The sequence below is a fragment of the Cyclopterus lumpus genome, chromosome 8 (assembly GCF_009769545.1).
Source record: "Cyclopterus lumpus isolate fCycLum1 chromosome 8, fCycLum1.pri, whole genome shotgun sequence".
NCBI lineage: Eukaryota > Metazoa > Chordata > Actinopteri > Perciformes > Cyclopteridae > Cyclopterus > Cyclopterus lumpus.
The window spans coordinates 1,513,466-1,523,465 of NC_046973.1; the positions used below are offsets into that span (position 1 = coordinate 1,513,466).

The window sequence follows — 10,000 nt, forward strand, 5'->3', positions numbered from 1 at the left end:
CCATCCTACTTTTTAGGACTCTAGGAACCACAAGTAGCCCCACATTTAGTGAGCGCAGCTCTTTAGTGGGGCAATATGGTACTACAAGCTCCTTAACGCTCCTTAACACGAGCTGCAGCATTCTGGATCAACTGGAGGGACTTAAGAGACTTATTAGAGCAGCCTGATAATAAGGAGTTGCAGTAATCTAGTCTGGAAGTAACAAACGCGTGAACCAGCTTTTCTGCATCTTTTTGAAACAAGATGTGCCTGATTTTTGAAATGTTACGTGGATGAAAAAATGCAATCCTTGAGATTTGCTTAACGTGGAGTTAAAGGACAAGTCTCGGTCAAAGATAACTAGAGATTCTTTACAGTGGTGTTGGATGCTAGGGAAATGCCATCTACAGAAACCACATGACCAGATAATTGATCCCTGAGGTGTTCAGGGCCAGTAAAATAACTTCAGTTTTGTCTGAGTTTAACATCAGGAAGTTGCAGGTCATCCATGTTTTTATGTCTTTAAGACATTCTTGAATTTTAGCGAGCTGGTTGGTCTCCTCTGGTTTGATCGATAGATATAATTGAGTATCGTCTGCATAGCAATGAAAGTTTATGCAGTGTTTCCTGATAATGTTGCCCAAAGGAAGCATATATAAGGTAAATAAAATTGGTCCAAGCACAGAACCTTGTGGAACTCCGTGATTAACGTTGGTGGTCATTGAGGCTTCATCGTTTACAAATAGAAACTGAGATCGATCTGATAAATAGGATTTAAACCAACTTAGTGCGGTACCTGAAATGCCAATCGACTGATCCAGTCTCTGTAATAGGATGTCATGATCAATGGTGTCGAACGCAGCACTAAGGTCTAACAAGACCAGTACGGAGATGAGTCCTTTATCAGCACTAAGGTCTAACAAGACCAGTACAGAGATGAGTCCTTTATCAGCACTAAGGTCTAACAAGACCAGTACGGAGATGAGTCCTTTATCAGCACTAAGGTCTAACAAGACCAGTACAGAGATGAGTCCTTTATCAGCACTAAGGTCTAACAAGACCAGTACAGAGATGAGTCCTTTATCAGCACTAAGGTATAACAATACCAGTACGGAGATGAGTCCTTTATCAGCACTAAGGTCTAATAATACCAGTACAGAGATGAGTCCTTTATCAGCACTAAGGTCTAAACAGACCAGTACGGAGATGAGTCCTTTATCAGCACTAAGGTCTAACAAGACCAGTACAGAGATGAGTCCTTTATCAGCACTAAGGTCTAACAAGACCAGTACAGAGATGAGTCCTTTATCAGCACTAAGGTCTAACAAGACCAGTACAGAGATGAGTCCTTTATCAGCACTAAGATCTAACAAGACCAGTACAGAGATGAGTCCTTTATCAGCACTAAGGTCTAACAAGACCAGTACGGAGATGAGTCCTTTATCAGCACTAAGGTCTAACAAGACCAGTACAGAGATGAGTCCTTTATCAGCACTAAGGTCTAACAAGACCAGTACAGAGATGAGTCCTTTATCAGCACTAAGATCTAACAAGACCAGTACAGAGATGAGTCCTTTATCAGCACTAAGGTCTAACAAGACCAGTATGGAGATGAGTCCTTTATCAGCACTAAGGTCTAAACAGACCAGTACGGAGATGAGTCCTTTATCAGCACTAAGGTCTAACAAGACCAGTACAGAGATGAGTCCTTTATCAGCACTAAGGTCTAATAATACCAGTACAGAGATGAGTCCTTTATCAGCACTAAGGTCTAACAAGACCAGTACAGAGATGAGTCCTTTATCAGCACTAAGGTCTAACAAGACCAGTACAGAGATGAGTCCTTTATCAGCACTAAGGTCTAACAAGACCAGTACAGAGATGAGTCCTTTATCAGCACTAAGGTCTAACAAGACCAGTACAGAGATGAGTCCTTTATCAGCACTAAGGTCTAACAAGACCAGTATGGAGATGAGTCCTTTATCAGCACTAAGGTCTAAACAGACCAGTACGGAGATGAGTCCTTTATCAGCACTAAGGTCTAAACAGACCAGTACGGAGATGAGTCCTTTATCAGCACTAAGGTCTAACAAGACCAGTACAGAGATGAGTCCTTTATCAGCACTAAGGTCTAATAATACCAGTACAGAGATGAGTCCTTTATCAGCACTAAGGTCTAACAAGACCAGTACAGAGATGAGTCCTTTATCAGCACTAAGGTCTAACAAGACCAGTACAGAAATGAGTCCTTTATCAGCACTAAGGTCTAACAAGACCAGTACAGAGATGAGTCCTTTATCAGCACTAAGGTCTAACAAGACCAGTACAGAGATGAGTCCTTTATCAGCACTAAGATCTAACAAGACCAGTACAGAGATGAGTCCTTTATCAGCACTAAGGTCTAACAAGACCAGTACAGAGATGAGTCCTTTATCAGCACTAAGGTCTAACAAGACCAGTACAGAGATGAGTCCTTTATCAGCACTAAGGTCTAACAAGACCAGTACAGAGATGAGTCCTTTATCAGCACTAAGGTCTAACAAGACCAGTACAGAGATGAGTCCTTTATCAGCACTAAGGTCTAACAAGACCAGTACAGAGATGAGTCCTTTATCAGCACTAAGGTCTAACAAGACCAGTACAGAGATGAGTCCTCTATCAGCACTAAGGTCTAACAAGACCAGTACAGAGATGAGTCCTTTATCAGCACTAAGGTCTAACAAGACCAGTACAGAGATGAGTCCTTTATCAGCACTAAGGTCTAACAAGACCAGTACAGAGATGAGTCCTTTATCAGCACTAAGATCTAACAAGACCAGTACAGAGATGAGTCCTTTATCAGCACTAAGGTCTAACAAGACCAGTACAGAGATGAGTCCTTTATCAGCACTAAGGTCTAACAAGACCAGTACAGAAATGAGTCCTTTATCAGCACTAAGGTCTAACAAGATCAGTACAGAAATGAGTCCTTTATCAGCACTAAGGTCTAACAAGACCAGTACAGAGATGAGTCCTTTATCAGCACTAAGGTCTAACAAGACCAGTACAGAGATGAGTCCTTTATCAGCACTAAGGTCTAACAAGACCAGTATGGAGATGAGTCCTTTATCAGCACTAAGGTCTAAACAGACCAGTACGGAGATGAGTCCTTTATCAGCACTAAGGTCTAACAAGACCAGTACAGAGATGAGTCCTTTATCAGCACTAAGGTCTAACAAGACCAGTACAGAGATGAGTCCTTTATCAGCACTAAGGTCTAACAAGACCAGTACAGAGATGAGTCCTTTATCAGCACTAAGGTCTAACAAGACCAGTACAGAGATGAGTCCTCTATCAGCACTAAGGTCTAACAAGACCAGTACAGAGATGAGTCCTTTATCAGCACTAAGGTCTAACAAGACCAGTACAGAGATGAGTCCTTTATCAGCACTAAGGTCTAACAAGACCAGTACAGAGATGAGTCCTTTATCAGCACTAAGATCTAACAAGACCAGTACAGAGATGAGTCCTTTATCAGCACTAAGGTCTAACAAGACCAGTACAGAGATGAGTCCTTTATCAGCACTAAGGTCTAACAAGACCAGTACAGAAATGAGTCCTTTATCAGCACTAAGGTCTAACAAGATCAGTACAGAAATGAGTCCTTTATCAGCACTAAGGTCTAACAAGACCAGTACAGAGATGAGTCCTTTATCAGCACTAAGGTCTAACAAGACCAGTACAGAGATGAGTCCTTTATCAGCACTAAGGTCTAACAAGACCAGTATGGAGATGAGTCCTTTATCAGCACTAAGGTCTAAACAGACCAGTACGGAGATGAGTCCTTTATCAGCACTAAGGTCTAAACAGACCAGTACGGAGATGAGTCCTTTATCAGCACTAAGGTCTAACAAGACCAGTACAGAGATGAGTCCTTTATCAGCACTAAGGTCTAATAATACCAGTACAGAGATGAGTCCTTTATCAGCACTAAGGTCTAACAAGACCAGTACAGAGATGAGTCCTTTATCAGCACTAAGGTCTAACAAGACCAGTACAGAAATGAGTCCTTTATCAGCACTAAGGTCTAACAAGACCAGTACAGAGATGAGTCCTTTATCAGCACTAAGGTCTAACAAGACCAGTACAGAGATGAGTCCTTTATCAGCACTAAGGTCTAACAAGACCAGTACAGAGATGAGTCCTTTATCAGCACTAAGGTCTAACACGACCAGTACAGAGATGAGTCCTTTATCAGCACTAAGGTCTAACAAGACCAGTACAGAGATGAGTCCTTTATCAGCACTAAGGTCTAACAAGACCAGTACAGAGATGAGTCCTTTATCAACACTAAGGTCTAACAAGACCAGTACAGAGATGAGTCCTTTATCAGCACTAAGGTCTAACAAGACCAGTACAGAGATGAGTCCTTTATCAGCACTAAGGTCTAACAAGACCAGTATGGAGATGAGTCCTTTATCAGCACTAAGGTCTAAACAGACCAGTACGGAGATGAGTCCTTTATCAGCACTAAGGTCTAACAAGACCAGTATGGAGATGAGTCCTTTATCAGCACTAAGGTCTAACAAGACCAGTACAGAGATGAGTCCTTTATCAGCACTAAGGTCTAACAAGACCAGTACAGAGATGAGTCCTTTATCAGCACTAAGGTCTAACAAGACCAGTACAGAGATGAGTCCTTTATCAGCACTAAGGTCTAACAAGACCAGTACAGAGATGAGTCCTTTATCAGCACTAAGGTCTAACAAGACCAGTGCAGAGATGAGTCCTTTATCAGCACTAAGGTCTAACAAGACCAGTACAGAGATGAGTCCTTTATCAGCACTAAGGTCTAACAAGACCAGTACAGAGATGAGTCCTTTATCAGCACTAAGGTCTAACAAGACCAGTACAGAGATGAGTCCTTTATCAGCACTAAGGTCTAACAAGACCAGTACAGAGATGAGTCCTTTATCAGCACTAAGGTCTAACAAGACCAGTACAGAGATGAGTCCTTTATCAGCACTAAGGTCTAACAAGACCAGTACAGAGATGAGTCCTTTATCAGCACTAAGGTCTAACAAGACCAGTACAGAGATGAGTCCTTTATCAGCACTAAGGTCTAACAAGACCAGTACAGAGATGAGTCCTTTATCAGCACTAAGGTCTAACAAGACCAGTACAGAGATGAGTCCTTTATCAGCACTAAGGTCTAACAAGACCAGTATGGAGATGAGTCCTTTATCAGCACTAAGGTCTAAACAGACCAGTACGGAGATGAGTCCTTTATCAGCACTAAGGTCTAACAAGACCAGTATGGAGATGAGTCCTTTATCAGCACTAAGGTCTAACAAGACCAGTACAGAGATGAGTCCTTTATCAGCACTAAGGTCTAACAAGACCAGTACAGAGATGAGTCCTTTATCAGCACTAAGGTCTAACAAGACCAGTACAGAGATGAGTCCTTTATCAGCACTAAGGTCTAACAAGACCAGTACAGAGATGAGTCCTTTATCAGCACTAAGGTCTAACAAGACCAGTACAGAGATGAGTCCTCTATCAGCACTAAGGTCTAACAAGACCAGTACAAAGATGAGTCCTTTATCAGCACTAAGGTCTAACAAGACCAGTACAGAGATGAGTCCTTTATCAGCACTAAGGTCTAACAAGACCAGTACAGAGATGAGTCCTTTATCAGCACTAAGGTCTAACAAGACCAGTACAGAGATGAGTCCTCTATCAGCACTAAGGTCTAACAAGACCAGTACAGAAATGAGTCCTTTATCAGCACTAAGGTCTAACAAGACCAGTACAGAAATGAGTCCTTTATCAGCACTAAGGTCTAACAAGACCAGTACAGAGATGAGTCCTTTATCAGCACTAAGGTCTAACAAGACCAGTACAGAGATGAGTCCTTTATCAGCACTAAGGTCTAACAAGACCAGTACAGACATGAGTCCTTTATCAGCACTAAGGTCTAACAAGACCAGTACAGAGATGAGTCCTTTATCAGCACTAAGGTCTAACAAGACCAGTACAGAGATGAGTCCTTTATCAGCACTAAGGTCTAACAAGACCAGTACAGAGATGAGTCCTTTATCAGCACTAAGGTCTAACAAGACCAGTACAGAGATGAGTCCTTTATCAGCACTAAGGTCTAACAAGACCAGTACAGAGATGAGTCCTTTATCAGCACTAAGGTCTAACAAGACCAGTACAGAGATGAGTCCTTTATCAGCACTAAGGTCTAACAAGACCAGTACAGAGATGAGTCATTTATCAGCACTAAGGTCTAACAAGACCAGTACAGAGATGAGTCCTTTATCAGCACTAAGGTCTAACAAGACCAGTACAGAGATGAGTCCTTTATCAGCACTAAGGTCTAACAAGACCAGTACAGAGATGAGTCCTTTATCAGCACTAAGGTCTAACAAGACCAGTACAGAGATGAGTCCTTTATCAGCACTAAGGTCTAACAAGACCAGTACAGAGATGAGTCCTTTATCAGCACTAAGGTCTAACAAGACCAGTACAGAGATGAGTCCTACTTTCTCAAGGATCTTAGAGAGGAAGGGAAGGTTAGAGATCGGTCTGTAGTTAGCCAACACCTCTGGATTAAGAGTGGTCTTCTTCAGGAGAGGTTTAATTACAGCTACTTTGAAGGAATGTGGTACATGGCCTGTTAGCAAAGACACATTAACTTAATTGTTACTTAATTAATAAAGTTTATTATGAGTTAAAGTTAATTTAATGACAAACATTCTGACTATGTTGAGCAGTATATTTATTCATCAAATAACTTTGATGTATTTATTTGTATTTAATTTGTTCTTTTCATCACTGACTTAATTATTAATTAAATGGTTATATTTTATTCTGTTAATAATTTACATTAAAAAGAAAATCCACAAAAATTGAATTTATTTAAAATCAGATCTGTAGAAATTTTAAACGTAATTTCACAGATTTATTTAAACCAAACATATACATATATTTATTTATATAATATATACATAATACATATACATGTTATATATATGTACATATTTATACATATGTATAATATATAAATATGTATATATAATATTATACAGTATACATATTTATATATACATATATATATATATTATATATGTATATATATATTGCCCTCGATGGACTGGCGGCCTGTCCAGGGTGTCCCCTGCCTTCGCCCTCTGTCAGCTGGGATAGGCTCCAGCGCCCCCTAATGAGGATAAGCGGTATTGAAAATGGATGGATGGATGGATATATATTTATATATATATACATATATTTATATATATTATATATACACATATATAATATATTTACATATATAAATTTCACCAAACGAAGAAAAGAAACAGCGTTATGAATATTATCCAGTGTCCATTTATTTATTTATTTATCATCCACTACTTTAACTACACTTTTTTTGTAAGAAATTCAAGTATTTGTTGGGAAACACAAAAAAAGTCAAAAAAACAAACAAAAACTGTTTGTTGCTAAAACGAAAACAAAACATCAGTTTCATATTCATAATAAAAACATCAAGTTTCTTTTCATAGAAGAAAAACAAGTCTAATTTCTAAACATGACCAGTCTGTCTCTCAACAGCTGATCCGAGAACAGCAAGGTCACCTAGAGGTCATCTCAGTCACCTAAAGGTCACCTCAGTCACCTAGAGGTCATCAGTCACCTAGAGGTCATCTCAGTCACCTAAAGGTCACCTCAGTCACCTAAAGGTCACCTCAGTCACCTAGAGGTCATCAGTCACCTAAAGGTCACCTCAGTCACCTAAAGGTCATCTGTCACCTAAAAGGTCACCTGTCACCTAAAGGTCACCTAAAAGGTCACCTGTCACCTAAAGGTCATCTGTTGCCTAAAGGTCACCTCAGTCACCTAAAGGTCACCCAGAGGTCATCTCAGTCACCTAGAGGTCATCTGTCACCTAAAGGTCACCTAGAGGTCACCTAAAGGTCATCTCGGTCAGCTAGTTTAAAAGCGGCTCCTCACCTGAAGGATTTCTACTCAACGGAAAGAAAAAGTCAAAAAAAGAGAAGTTTGATTCATTGTTCCCTAAAATAAATAAAAAATCATCTTTAAATCAACAATTTGTTCCCTCAAAATATGTATTTATTATATTTAGTTTATAATTCATCATTTTATTTTACAGAAACTTTGAAAGATAAATAAAAGAATAAAAAATTAGATAAATATTTTTCTCAAACTATTTCAGTAAAAAAAAGAAAAAGGTTTGGTTCTTTTTAACGTTTGTTTTCAGTAGAATTAATATATCAATATAAATGTATATAAATATATTTATATTCATATAAATATCTATATATAAATATATAGATATATTATATAACGGTGATATTCCGGTTGGTTAAAGATGAGAAGATCAAACATTTATTCTTTTAGTTTGAAATCCTCTAAACTCATGAAACTTTGTTTTGTTAAATAAAAGTGAAATAAACATTAATGAGGAACAAACTTTAAGAAATCAAAACGTCGATTTCTGCGTTTTTAGGGAACAATCATCAAAACGTTGTCCTCGATCACATCAAACTAAAACTAATTCTAATAAACTTCCTAAAAGATTAATTCAATAAGAATTTAAAAATTACCGCAAAATGTACGTTTTCATCGTCGCCGTCGACCAACTGAACCGATCGCACAGCATTCACCCCCCAAGGAGAATAAATATACACATGCAGGCCTCAGGGGGCCCCCCCAGGAGGCCTCAGGGGCCCCTAACCCTCCACCAGGGCCCCGCTGAAGGTGTCACACGTTTCACTGCTTTAATCCACTTCACGTTTACATGTTTGTTTGTTTGTTTACTTTTCTGCACGTTCGGTTCGTTTTCCTGATTTTATTTCTTTAACAAAAAGTTTTCAGTTTGTTTTGGAAGAAAAAATACAAACTCTTTTCTTTCTTTGTCGTTTTTAAATGTTTATAAATCAAAAAGACCAAAAAGAGTGCAAACTAAAGAAGTCTGTTATTAGAAATATTCACTTGATTTATTGAATCAATTAATGGGGCACAAACTATTCAATAATAATAATAATAAATCAAAGAGTGGAACATGTGACACCGGCAGCTCCTTCTCGTCACATCTTCCAACCTCTGACGGTCGATGGGATCCGTTGATCACCTGGAGACCGGGATCCATACCCGGTCAAGACCGGGATCCATACCGGGATCCATACCCGGTCAAGACCGGGATCCATACCCGGTCAATACCGGGATCCAATACCGGGATCCATACCCGGTAAATACCGGGATCCATACCGGGATCCAATACCGGGATCCATACCCGGTCAAGACCGGGATCCAAACCGGTGCCTCTTCATGTGGCTCTGTACAGTTCTGGGTCCAAAAACACCTGAGCCAGAAACTACAACAGGAAGTCCTAAAAACACCAAACTAAGGAGACTGACAGCAGCATTCGACCAACACGTCCTTCGGAGCTGGGGGGGCGGGGCCAAGGGGGCGGGGCCAGAGAAGAAGAATCTGGAGGGGGCGGGGCATCACTTCTTCTTTCTCTCCGGAGGTTCGAGGTAACCGGGAAACTAAAAACAAACTCTTCAACAAACACTCAATAAATTAAGAAACAATAAAACAAAATTAAAAAGCGTCACTTCCTGTTTCTCCATCTGGGAAAATAAAACGCGTTGAAATGAGAAGAAAACAGAAAGATGCGTTTTCTTGGACATTTTAGGATAATAATAATATTAATAAAAGATGGAGGAGCACGTGGGTAATTTAGAGAAACTATTTACAAAACAGGAGATGTTTTGAGATTAAAGTAGTAAAAGCACAAGAAAAAATTACTTAAAAAGTCCAGAACATTCGGACTTTTTCTTTTTTAATAGAAAAGATTTAAATTCATAAAAAAGAAAAATTTAAATATCTAAAATGAAAAAAAAATCTCTACAAATAAAAATTTAAAAAACCTATTGTTTCGTGTAAATGATTGTTTTCTCTAAATTGACTTCCTTTTCTGCTCAAAAACAAACGACTTCAATCTCAAACATTC

General features: G+C 39.2%; 1 protein-coding gene across 1 annotated transcript in view; it reads right to left on the reverse strand.

Moving 5' to 3' along the window:
- Nucleotides 1-9,795: 9,795 nt before the first annotated feature.
- The window catches only part of nlk1 (nemo-like kinase, type 1), a 6,672-nt gene continuing 6,467 nt past the window's right edge, over nt 9,796-10,000 (reverse strand). Inside the window, exon 12 of the mRNA XM_034538825.1 lies at nt 9,796-10,000. This exon is cut by the window's right edge and continues 593 nt beyond it. The gene's annotated coding sequence lies outside the window, so the exon portion shown is untranslated.